The following is a 13,361-nucleotide window of genomic DNA, read 5'->3' on the forward strand; positions in this document are numbered from 1 at the left end:
GTTTTTTTTGTTTGCTTGTTTACTTTGTCAAATCTTAATATCTATTCTTAGTTGTGTCAAATCCTTTGGTAATGAGGAGAAAGGAAAGCTCTGAGGTGTGTACACAAAGCCCCCTGCCCGCCCCTGCTGTATCACCCACTCACCATCCTCCTCCCCAGGGGCACTGACTCCTATGAGTATGGGGTTTCCTTTTACATATGTGTTTTTATTCTCCTTAGCCATAAACTGTAATTTTTGTGTTTTTCAAAACTTTGTATCACCGCGGCTTCGGCGGCTTCCGCCTCGACACCTTCCACTCGCTGAGCCGGCCGCGTAGTGAGGGTGCCCGCACGGACAGACCCGCGGCTGTGTGCATCCTGGCGACTTGAGAGGCCAAGATGTCGGACATAGGGGATTNGCTTTGTGTACCCAGAGTCATTGGGTTGTTATATAGGGAGGTTTCAAATCACATTGGCCACAGGGAGATGCTCCCTTTGAGAGGCTCCTGGGCATTGATTCCATTTCATTCTTATTCTGGATGTATGTTCATTGAAGTGCCCTATTAAAATTGTCTTTCTTTTTTTTTGCCCTTAAAAACAAACAACAAAAAAAAAACTTTGTATGAATGTTGTAAGGATCGACGTCTCTTCCTGTTAGCTGTGGGCACACAGACCCACACACACATACATTCCCTGGCTCACTGTTCTGATTTTGAAATGTTTATCTGTATTAAACACAAATAAATAGCTTTCCATTTCATTCATTTTAGGTGACTGAACAGCATTATGGCATTTAATGATCCACAATTGAATGCTCATTCTCATGGTGCTGGGCCATTTTATATGGTCTCCTTTTTCCTGATGGCACAGGGCTCATGGAAGCATAAGAGGATCTGCTGCTGTTCCTACCTGGGGATTTAAATCTGCACCCTGAAAGACATCCCACAGGGTGAGAACAAGTCTGTGGTAGTCCAGTTTGGCTGGATCACGGTTCCCAGATATGCCATCAAAAGCTCTTCTAGATGTTTCTGTGGAGGTGTATTTTGGATGAAGTTAACATTTTAATAAACAGACTTCGAATCAAGCAGATTACTTTTCATAATGTGGGTGGGCCTCACCCTATCAATTGAAGTAGAGGTTGAACTCCCCTGAGCCAGACAACAATCTGTCAGCAGACTGCCTTTTAACTTGTACTGCAACTATTCCATAGCTCTCCAGGATAGCCTATAGATTTGGGACTTGCTACACTGACACAACTGCTTGAGCCAGTTCCTAAAAATAAATCTCTGTACATGTGTGTATATTAAACCAACCTGCCTGTCCATCTACAATACACACATGTACATATCCTTGTTTCTCTGAATTTCTGGCTAATACAATGTTCTCAAGGCTGACCTGCATTTGTTTTAAATTTATGGCCTTTTGTTATTCTGAGGTAAAGAGCCTTAGAGAAAAATGCAAGAGTTTCAAATAGTCATGGAACAAAAATCACAGTGATATTTTGGCTTAATGTATTCTCTTATCTTTTACCAAAACTTGGGCTTCTTACCCCAAATCATGACTTCCTTCTCTGACTACTGTGATTGAATGGAGGGCATAGAATTAATGTCTCTACCCCCAGTAATTCAAAACTTTTATTAGTAGGTAGATAAATGGGTGGTAATTTCAGAGAGCCAAACACAGAGATTATACTAACAAATAAATAAGCTAACAAATCTATCAATAATATACGTGTGTGTGTGTGTGTGTGTGTGTAGGGGGGTTGGCGTTGTAGCTCAGTGGTAAAGCACTTGCCTAGCATGCTTAAGGCATTAGGTTTGATCCTCAGCACTACATAAAAATAAATAAATAAAATAAAGGCATTGTGGGGGCTGGGGTTGTGGCTCAGTGGTAGAGTGCTCACCTAGTATGTGTGGAGTGCTGGGTTCGATCCTCAGCACCACATAAAAATAAAATAAAGGTATTGTGTCCAACTACAACTAAAACAAAAATAAATAAAGGTATTTTGTCCATCTACAACTATTTTTTTAATTTTAAATACATATTTTATATATATATATGTGTATATATATGTGTGTGTGTGTGTGTGTGTGTGTGTGTGTATGGTGTCGTTGTGTATTCAGCATGGTGCTGAAAACTATTGGGTAATGGGAGAATTATAGAGTCTGAAAAATAATGTCTATGTGGATATTCAAGGTCAAAACAATAAAAAGCAACCCAGAAACGCTAGGACAGAGGGAGTAGCAAATGATAAAGGAAAATGTTAGAAAACTCATAAGACAGTAATGATAAAAATTAAATATAATGAGAGTGAATCTGATAGCATTATAGAATAAAAGGAATGCCAATTTTGGAATGAAAGGTCCACTTACAGATTTTAACACTGTGCATCTCTTCTATAAAATCTTCAGGTGAGATAAGTAGCTCTTCTTTTTTGGTTCTTCTAAACAATGGCATGCAACCCTATCTCATGGTGTCCACCCTCTAGATCCCCTCTGTATCATCTGGCAAAGTGGTGAGCTATCCCACTAACACCAGGTACTAACTCACTGATCTTCCTTCTCCTCACTATCCCCTAACCACCAAAGCCAAGCAGCTATGCAAACACAACAGCGTTCAATACTCAAGGGAACATCTTCAAAAGAAATCATTGATCTCTGTCAGCACCCAGTGACACAAACAAACATAGGGTGAAGCACCTCATTATCTCTTGCTCAATTTCACTTTCCACGTCCTACTTGGGAAAATTCGAGATCTCATGACATGTTAAGTAATGGGACACGGGTCAAGGAAGTGCCTTGAAGGTGCTCACATCAGCACTCCTAGAACCAGAGAGGCAGTCAGATGAAGTTATCACAAGCACAGATGGCATGCGACTGTGTTTATTGCAGGAGAGCATCTCCTTTCGAAGCACGTATGAGTTGAGTTCTCCCTTACGCTGCCCCCTTTGTGGAAGTGTTTTATGTTTAATCAACCTCAATTTGCCCACATGCCTGAGAAATGCAATTCACTTTTTGTCAGGGAAAATTGGCCCCTGACTGATTTCCATTATATTTATATATTCTCACCCTTGCTAGGGATGCATCCGTGGGGTCTCCTCAATGACAGAAGTGATAGATGGGGCTCTGTGGAGTAGAGAGGAGATGCATCCCCACCGGAGAGAGCTTCGCCTCTCCCTCTCTCTGTTCTGAAGGTACAGTACCTCAACAGTCAGTATCCACAGAAGCACGACGCCAAAATCCTGAGACATAACAAAGAGGAAGATGACTGGGCTGGGGTGGCTGAAAACCCAGTGGAAGAATCTGGAGGATTCCATTATAGTCCTGGCTCAGGCACTGCGAATGACTGGGATATGTCAACTCATTGGTAAGATGGGATTCCTTCTGCCTTATCTATGTCAGGGCCAATTAAGAGGTGAAAACACATAAATGAATGAAGAGTCAGATTTAATATATATACACACATATCCAGATATATGTGCGTGCGCGCACACACACACACACAAACAGGAAGGTCCACATTCAAACTTATTACTGCCCTTCTGTTCCCTCTCCTGTACAACCCTAGGATAAAACCCTTAGGTAAGATAATCATCTCTCTTTCTTTGCTTGGTTTGACTGATATATATGTATAATTTTGTGGGGTATTTTTGGTACCGGGAATTGAACTCAGGAGCACTTAACCACTGAGCCACATTCCCAATCCCCCCACTTTTTTTGTATTTTATTTAGAGACAGGGTCTCCCTGAGTTGCTGAGGCTGGCTTTGAACTTGAGATCCTCTTGCCTCAACCTCCCTCCCATGTTCCTGGGATTACAGATGCCCACCACTGTGCCTGGCTGCAATTTTGGTTTTATGTATTGGTTTAATAATGAATTCAGTTTATTCAGGTGGAACTGATAGTAGGAATACAGAATGTTTGGAAAAATACTGCCACACATCATCATCTACCAAAGATAAAAACTCAAGGTGCATCTGGTGACACCCTCATTTGGACCCAACAGTGGAGCATTGGGGTTATGTGTAAGGAAAGGTATTATAGGTGACCTGCAGAGTTTATACCCCTCCTCCAATTCTGCTACCTGAGTGACCTCAGGTAAGTTATTACAACTTAGCTCTCCACCTTCTTAGCTCACAGAGTTATTGTTGGGTTAGTTCTCTGGGTGCCAAAATGGAGTGCTGCTAGGTTGGTCTAGTTATGTATGTTCTGAGGGTTTGACTCCCTGCCGGTCCCATTTGATTCGATGTTTTGATGCCAGTCATGGAATGGAAACACTGGACAAATGACAGAAGAGGCCAAGTTTTCTTTGTCTTATATTAGCATTTACCTCCAAACTCTCCTTCCTTCTCTGTGCCTTCCTCTTCTCCTTAGTAAACTCAAATTTTTATGGGATTATAAGGCAACTCTTCCTCCACACTGCCCAAGGTAAGAATGAAACTGAGATAAGACACTTTTCCTGAATGTGCATCTATGGGGCCAAACAAAGGACATGAGAAATATGGAAGAAAATCCTGGAAATGCAGAAGCAACAAGAGAATTGTCTTAGAGTAATATCACCATGACTATATTAGAAATAACCATGGTTGTGTTTTTCCAGTGTCTATTGTTCAACATACTTTAATGCACATAATATCATTTGGTCCACATAAAGTTCCCAAAGGATAAATAAAATTGTTCTGATTTTTCAGAGAAGGGAAAATCTCTAAGTGAGCATTCTAGGCCAGGTCAGACAGAAGCCAGTTAGGGCAAGGGAAGTCATCTGTGGTGGGCTCTTGCTTTACTCATGTCTTATACCCCGCACTCTTGGATTCTTAGGAGTTCATTTAAACAGTCACACAAAATAACTCATCCTCAAGTGGTTAAGGCTGACTTCTTGACCCTGGGCTGAGGTTTCACTGCCTCCACTGGCCTGTTGAAAGCTTCAATCCCTGTAATCTCTAGAAAAGGACTAGATTTGAGAAGTCTATGGGCCTCAAGGGAGCAAAAAATAATACATAGAAAAGATCCTAATTACTCATGGAAAAAAATGATGGCAGAAAAGGCCACTAAAAAATGAAAGCCAAGCTGGGCACAGTGGCGCATGCCTATAATCCCAGCTGCTTGGGAGGCTGAGGCAGGAGGATTACGGGTTCAAAGCCAGCCTCAACAACTAAACAACTCAGTTGGACCCTGCCTCTAAATAAAATACAAAATAGGGCTGGGGATGTGGCTCAGTGGTCGAGTACCCCTGAGTTCAATTCCTAGTACCCCGCCCCCAAATCAAAATTTTCTGGAAGGGGGGGTAGTTAAGGACTATATCTTAAAATAAAAAAACTAAAGTTTATCAAAATAAGTTTGTTATCTAATAAAAACCCAGATGATAGTGCAATCACTTGCCAATCATTAAAATTAGTAAAGAATTAAGCTTTTTGATACCAGTTTCCATAAAAAAAAATTACATGATATCAAGACATGACACCCTTCAATGAACACCCATAAAAAGGATTATATTTGCAAAAGTCCTTGAGATTTCATCAATTTTCCCATAGGCCTCCCTGCACCCTTTGATATTCAAATGATCAAATTATTCTATTTTGAAGTCTACTATGTAAACATCCTTGTGGATTTTTCTCTTCAATTATTCACTGGTCTAATGCTATCAGATCCTCATTTATCAGTTACTTTGCATGGGATGAGAGAAATTCTCTGTCTTCCCTTTCATCTTGGCAAAATATTTTCCAAGATTTGCCATTTTCTTTGTGCAATCAAATTGCAGTATACTTGAGCTGTGTTGTCAGATGTTTGGCAATAACACTGCAATGATACTGATATTGTGCATACTGAAAAAAACACTAAGTTAAGAGGGATCTCTGAGTGACAATGAATTTTAAGAGTGGTCTGTTTATAGGTACATTCTGTCATACACTGAAGACTTTTAGCCTGTTCCCCCATATGTCATTGTAACTTTGGAGGTGATGGTAAATAATTATTTATAAGAGGATTCTTTATAGTAGAAAGCATAATAATTCCTAATCATTCCTAATCCTGGATATTTTCCACAGATAGCAAACTACCCTCATATTTATCACCCATGTAACCCTGTAACCCTGTCTTAGTCAGCTTTCTGTTATTATAACAAATACCTGTGATGATCAACTTAGAAACAAACAAGGTTTATTTTAGCTCATAGTTTTGGAGGTCTCAGTTTATCACTGGCAGGCCCCATTGCAATGGGTCATAGAAGCAGGGTTCAGCAGACCATGTCAAACTCATTTTATATCCACTAACTTCACCATAAGCCAGGGAAGGAAACAGAAGGAAGAGGCTAGGGTGCCATGACTCCGTTCAAGGACATGCCCCTAACAACCTGAAGACCTTCCACTCAGCCCCACCTCTTAAAGTTTCTGCCACTTTCCAATAGCACCAAAGGCCAGGGAAAAATTCCAGATCCAAACTCTAGCAAATCCTAATAGCACTTCTTAGAGTCAAGTGGAGCAAGTATTTTTGTATGCATTTCACAGATGAGGAAACTGAGCCTCAGGTTGGTAGACACTTCTTAGAATCTCTTCCTAAGCCACTCTCTACCTACTAAGCAGTAACTTTCCTTCACTGCCCTCTTGCTTGGTGTTGAGGATTGTGCTTTACATATATAACCCCATTTATTGATGATGATTATTGTACTTGGCAATATGCACTATTAATTTTATTTTACAAAGCACAAAACTGAGGATAACTAAAATTAGGAATTTGCTGTGATGTCAGTTATTGTTATGATTACACTGCATAACAAACGACCTCCAAATATCACATATATCCAACAACCAACACTTATTTGTCAGAGGATCCATTGGAGGGTTAGGTTGATTCTGATTTAGGTCTTTGGTTAAGTTCTGGTCCATTCCACATGTTACTCATTGGGGACCCAGGCTGAAAGTGTAGTATCTCCCTGGGGCAAGACCTTCTCATGCCTAAAGTTAGCTGTACACGAGGCCAGGCTAACTCCTCAAGCTTATTTAAAGCCTACATTATGTTATATTCACAAAGTTAACATCGTTTAAAATGAGTTGCTAGGCAAATATGAAAAGTCAATGGGCTAGGCGCTGTGGCACATGCCTGTAATCTCAGTGGCTCACGAGGCTGATACAGGAGGATTATGAATTCAAAGCCAGCCTCAGCAAAAGCGAGGCACTAAGCAATTCAGTGAGACCTTGTCTCTAAATAAAATACAAAAATAGGGTTGGGGATGTGACTCAGTGGCCAAGTGCCCCAGAGTTCAATCCCTAGTACCTATCTCCCCCCAAAAAAATCAATGGTGGGGGCTGGGATTGTAGCTCAGTGGTAGAGTGCTTGCCTAGCACATATGAGGCACTGGGTTTGATCCTCAGCACCACATAAAAATAAATAAAAGTATTGTGTTCTTCAATAACTTAAAAAAAACACATACACACACATATATAAAGTCAATGGGTTAAAGATATAGAATCTGTCCTCCTGGAAGTTACTAAAACATGACATAACTATATGTGTGGATAATTTTATTATAGATTTTGGAGTGGTTGGAAGAGATCAAAGTTAAAAATCTGCAATAGAATGTCTATTTGCACCACTAGCCCCAAGTTCCCCCAGCAAGTTCTAGCTCCAAATCTCAGGCTACTAATTATACACTGTGTTCCCCTGAGGACTGCCTTATCCACAAAGGGCAAGTCCCCCGGATCATGTTGATATTATGTCACTACTTCCTCATGGCCAATGTTGTTTGTCACCTCCTGGATAAAATCTCTTAATCATCTTCTATGTGTATGGCCTCTAAATGCTCAGGGATCAACCTCCACCTCCATGTAATGCTTCCTGTAATTCAGTCCATCAGCGAAGCAAGAAGGAATGGTTTCCTTCTGACCTTGCTCTGATCTTAAAGGAAATACATTTGCATAGTAATTCTCCATTCACAAAGCATTTTCATATCTTTTATCTCCATGAAACCCTCTCCTCATGGGGTACAAATTATTATAGCCATTATACAGATAAGTTGAGACATGGCAATGTGAAATCAATCACTTTCCAAACACCCAGCTCATGCACACCATAGTCCTAAGGTGACCTGCCACATTTTGTGTAATTTACTTTCGCTGTTAACTGAGCATCTCCTTTAAGCCAGGAAACTCAGACGTCTACAGATGTGACTTTGCTTAATTCTCACAGCATGGCAGTGGTGACTTATCCCTTGGTATTCAGAAGAAGAGAAAAGGAACAGCTGTCCTAAGACTATAGCTGGGAGGTAGCAGAGCCAGCAGCACAACCCATATCAGTCTCATTCCACCACTTGCACCCTGAACCCATGCAGTGCTGTTCTGCTCTGCACCGTTGCTGGGCCTCAGTCCTTAATCATCAGGTACCCACAACAGCACAGCCTCTGCCCCGGAACCCCATGATGGAGCCCAACTATTCCTCACATGCAGGTTCCATCCTCAGCTATACACCTGATGTTCTGATTTTAGTTTGTGTTTTCAGACCCCTGTACTCTAACTGGACTCTAATGCACATCCGGTGACAGTCACATTGTGACCCTCAGGCCCCTTGGCTAGGTTCTGTTGCCTGTTACCTCTCATCCTATTACACAAATATCCCTCCTTAACTGTGCTGGTCCTTTTACATAATGTCCTATTTTTCAGGCATTTTTATATGTACAACTCTTATTTCAATTTAGATTGACGTTTCCTCAAACTTCTTAAGATCAATAGTTAGCAATAGTTAGCAATATCCTAACAATAATCAATCTGTTTTGTCCACAATATCCCCCGTACACTTTTTTCTATTTTTAGTTCACATACAGTGAAACTGACCTAAACTATGAGTTTTAATCCATGTACAGATTTGTGCAAGTATCATTATGATCAATCGCAGAACAGTTCCATCAGCCCCCAAAACGTTCTACTATGACCCCTGTAGAGTCATACTTTTCCCAGCTCCTAGCATTGATAACCTCAAATCTGTCCCCCATCATAACAGTGTTGGGTTTTATTTATTTATTTTTATTTTGAACCAGAGATTGAACCCAGGGGCACTTAACCACTGAGCCACATCCCCAGCCCTTTTTATTTCTTATTTTGAGACAGGATCCTGCTAAATTGTTCAAGACCTCACTGAGTTGCTGAGGGTGACATTGAACTTGTGGATCCTCCTGTCTCAGCCTCACTAGCTTCTGGGATTACAGGCATGGGCCACTGTGCCTGGCTAGTTTGGGGTTTTCAAGAATGTCATTAGAGATGGAATGAGATCCCAAGTATTCCTTCGAAACTGGCTCTTCTCACTTAGCATAAAGTCTTTGGGGTGTGTGCATACTGCAGTAAGAATTCATTTCTTCTTACTGAGTAGTAGTGCCCTATATGGACATATTACCATTTCTTATTCATTTACCGTTGAAGAACATTTGGATAGTTTTCCATACATAAACATATTGATTTTCGCATAATCAAATGCTTTCATTCTTCTATTTTAGGATCCAGGAATGGTATACTGGGTTTTATAGTGTCTGCTTAACTAACTACATTAAAAAAAAAAAAGTACCAAACTATTTTCCAGAATCACAGTTTGTCAACTTTCTGTGCCTCATGTCTTCTCTTTGTCCTTCTAGACTGATCCCTAGACTTTCTCTGTGCCCTGGGGGACTGACATCCAAGGGCGGCATCAACAGTCTCCTTTGTCCTTTGGCTTTGGGTTTGGAAGGAGAGCAGTGCAGTCCAGACAAGGGAGGGTGGGAGGAAAAGGCTGTCTGAGCCCTCATTAGCCAGCTCCCTCCATCCTGGGGCCATGGTGGCTGCATCTCTCTAAGATATCCATTGCTTGAGGTTTGTCCCCACCCGCTCCCTTCAGGCCTGTGCCTTCTCACCAAAGTTCACTGCCCTACCCCAGATCTAAGACATATTCAGTAAGCTTATTTATTCTTTTTAGAATCACCATGAGGCAGGAGGATACCCGAACAACCTGAAGCACAAGCATACCTCACCCAAGATCACATGGCAAGCAAAGCAAGACTAGAATCCATGCCTTTTGACCCTTAAGCCTGTGTTCTTCCTAGTAAGCCCTGAATCCACCCCCCTTGCACTTCTGGTACATATTTTTTACACACAATTCACTGTACATGTTATAAATGTCAAAATAAATTATCAAAGCCTGGAATTTGAGTGTAAGAAGTTTTAAAATGCTGTCTTTCTCTCTGAAGTTTCAGGAACTTTAGCTTATAAAATAAACTGGCAATAAACAGATTAACAGGGGGAAAAAGAATACAAAGTTATTAATGTGCAGAAACATGGGAGGCATACATAAATTCTGAGGGTCCGATGGCTGAAGCTTAAATACTATTTTGAGCTGCAGAAATAAATAAGGGCTTGAAGTAGGGGAGGTGGTGGCACAGGTGAAGGAGACGTGGTGGAAGGAAAATACAGCAAAGATGGTCCTTTCATGGTAATTGTTTCCTAGGTAACAGTCCTCAGAATGCAACTGTGGTCATCTTTCTTTGAGCCAGACAATTTGGCCCCCAGAGTGTCAGTCAGCTTTGCATTGGTGTGACCAAAATACTCAAGATAAACAACTCAGAGGTGCAAAAGTTTATTCTGTGTCATGGTTTCTGAGGCTTAGCTCATGGTGGGCCAACCCCATGTTTGTGGGCCTAAGGTGAGGCAGAACATCATGGCAGAAGGGTGTGGTAGTGGAGTACAGCTCTTTTCATGATGGGCAAGAAGCATAAAGAGGGAAGGGGGAAGGGGCCAAAGGGAAGATGAACCCTTCTAGGCCACAGCCCAGTAACCATCTCCCCATCCACACCCTACCTGTCTACAGTTACCACCCACTCAGTCCATTCAAAATAGGATGGACTCATTAAGTTATTGATTAAGTCACAATCCAATCATTTTGATTCTGAACATTCCTACATTTACACAGGAGCTTTGGGAGAAACCTCATGTCCAAACCATAACACCAGTCTATTCTTCCTATGAAAAGATTTTTCGTAGGCAGAGGGAGCGGAGAGAAGAAAAACCTCTGCCTGCATCTACTATTTATTTCACTGTGGATACATGTAAATTTCTTTTGCCAGTGGACAGCTTCTCGGAATTATCCTTGTGTTGGCAGATATTTCATGTGGGATATGTTCTTCTCCCACATGGGCAGGTTGTATAGATTACCAAGAGACTCTTCTGGTTATCTGAAAATTTCCCATTAATTTCTAATACTCACGATCATCTTTCATATCAATTCTAGTTTAATAAAAACAATCTCAGCCAGGTGTGGTGACACATGCCTGTAATCCCAGCAGTTTAGGAGCATGAGGCAGGAAGATTGTGAGTTCAAAGCCAGCCTTAGCAACTTAATGAGGTACCTTAGCAACTCAGTGAGAGAGACCCTGTCTCTAAATAAAATATAAGAAAGGGCTGGGGATGTAGCTCAGTGGTTAAGCACCCCTGGGTTCAATCCTTAGTACAAAAAAAAAAATCTCAAAATCCCTGAATAAACAAAACATGGGAAGGCTAAATATTTTTATTCTTCAATGAACATGACATAAAGCTAAGACGTTCTACACTCATTATTTGAGTGAATTATTGATTCAGTTTATTAATCATTTATTTTAAACTATAAATATTTAAAAATAAACTCCCACTAACATATAATTACCAACAGGGAAGCTAAAAGTAAAAATTCTGCTTTAAAAAACCACCAGTGCCAACTATTAACCTGGATTTACCAACCACAGAGAAAAACACAGACCTAGGTGAAATGGCCAATTCTGTACACAAGAACATTGTCTGTTCATTCTTTTTTGGTACTGGGGATTGAACTCAGAAACAGTGAACCACTGAGCCACATCACCAGCCCTTTTTGTATTTTATTTAGAGATAGGTCTCACTGAGTTACTAAGCGCCTCCTTAAATTGATGAGGCTGGCTTTGAACTCGTGATCCTGTCTCAACCTCCCGAGCTGCTGGGATTACAGGTATGCATCACCATGCCTGACTCTCTGTTCATTCTTTTGCAAGTAATATTTAACTTCATTTAAACCCCTTACTGAAGGTCCCACTGCTTCAGTCAACAGAGGAGAGAGTTGCTTTTCAGATCAGCAATCTGTTCTGTCAGACACTTCAATGAGTGTGTCTTTAACTGGGACATGCAGATCACTAGTCATCCATGCGTGCACTTCTGAGGGTCTGCAGGTGGCCCTAATCTCAGTTTCCCCATGACTGAGATTTCCAGAAATGTAAGGCTTCCCCAAAAAAATGTCACCATGGAGGGAGAAGTGATAGATATGTTAACTAGCCTGATTTAATTTCCCACCTTGTATTCATACATAACAACATGCTTTTGTGTCTTTCAATATAATTATAAATTGTCAATTTAAAATAAAAAAGAGAAGTTCAGAAATATTGGTGGGGAGGGAGTCCTGTTAGGAAAATGGCTTGCAGAATTTACTTAAAGGAAAAAACAAAATCTCTGATATCAGCTATTTTGAATATCTTTTGGTCTCCATACAACTAACTTTCTATACTTAACTATCAAAAGACCCCAAAGACCATTTACTTAGAGGGGCATATGTGTCTTTCAATATTTTGGATATTTATTTTTAAATAACAAGTAAATATGTAATGTATTCTATGAAAACAAACAACCAAAAAAAAAAAAAAAAAAAAGCTCTGAAGCTTTGGGAAGCTGCCAAGCTTAGGTTGGCATATAGAAGTTTTCCCAAAATTCTGAAACCATTTGTATGGATGCGTGAAGGCATCGTTGGCAACAAACACTGTCAGTTGTTTCTTCTGAAGTGCAGGCTCACCTCATTCATTTTAAAGAAAATGCCTGCCAAATGCCCACATCTAAACAACCATATAGACAGACAACCTTTGTCTGCCTGCTGTTCTTTTAGCTAAAAACAGGTTTCAGGGGAAAAAGAAAAAAGGAGTTGATTCTGCTCACAGCTTGAACAAGTGCCCATGTGCTGTCTCAAGACAACCGCCATATTTGGTTGGCAATGGAAATACTTCACGTGTGCTTTTTATTTCTGCACACAGTATAAAATGCAAGAGGGCGTAATGATGCACATCTGTAATCCCAGCAGCTCGAGAGGCTGAGGCAGGAGGATCAAGAGTTCAAAGCCAGCCTCAGCAATTCAGCAAGGCCCTCAGCAACTCAGCAAGACCCTGTCTCTAAATAAAATATATAAAAAAGGCCTGGGGATGCAGCTTAGTGGTTAAGTGCCCCTGGGTTCAATCCTTAGTAACAACAAAAATATAGATAGACCATCCCTAAGTGAAACTGACAATTTTTTTCTTCTAAGTACTTGATATGAAAAACAGAGTAATTTACTAATATTTTGGTGCCATGACCTTGATCCACATTAAAGTGCCAGCATTTTGGTCCCATT

At 40.7% G+C, this 13,361-nt stretch overlaps 1 long non-coding RNA gene across 1 annotated transcript; it reads right to left on the minus strand.

Moving 5' to 3' along the window:
* Nucleotides 1-255: 255 nt before the first annotated feature.
* LOC125611713 lies at nt 256-11,196 on the minus strand. The gene is made up of 3 exons (XR_007341897.1): nt 11,186-11,196; nt 3,647-3,655; nt 256-398 (listed from the first exon to the last, which is right to left on the minus strand). It is a non-coding gene; the product is annotated as an uncharacterized LOC125611713 (long non-coding RNA).
* Nucleotides 11,197-13,361: the final 2,165 nt, after the last annotated feature.

This window comes from Marmota marmota, unplaced genomic scaffold (assembly GCF_001458135.2).
Source record: "Marmota marmota marmota unplaced genomic scaffold, marMar, whole genome shotgun sequence".
In the NCBI taxonomy this organism is placed as follows: Eukaryota; Metazoa; Chordata; class Mammalia; order Rodentia; family Sciuridae; genus Marmota; species Marmota marmota.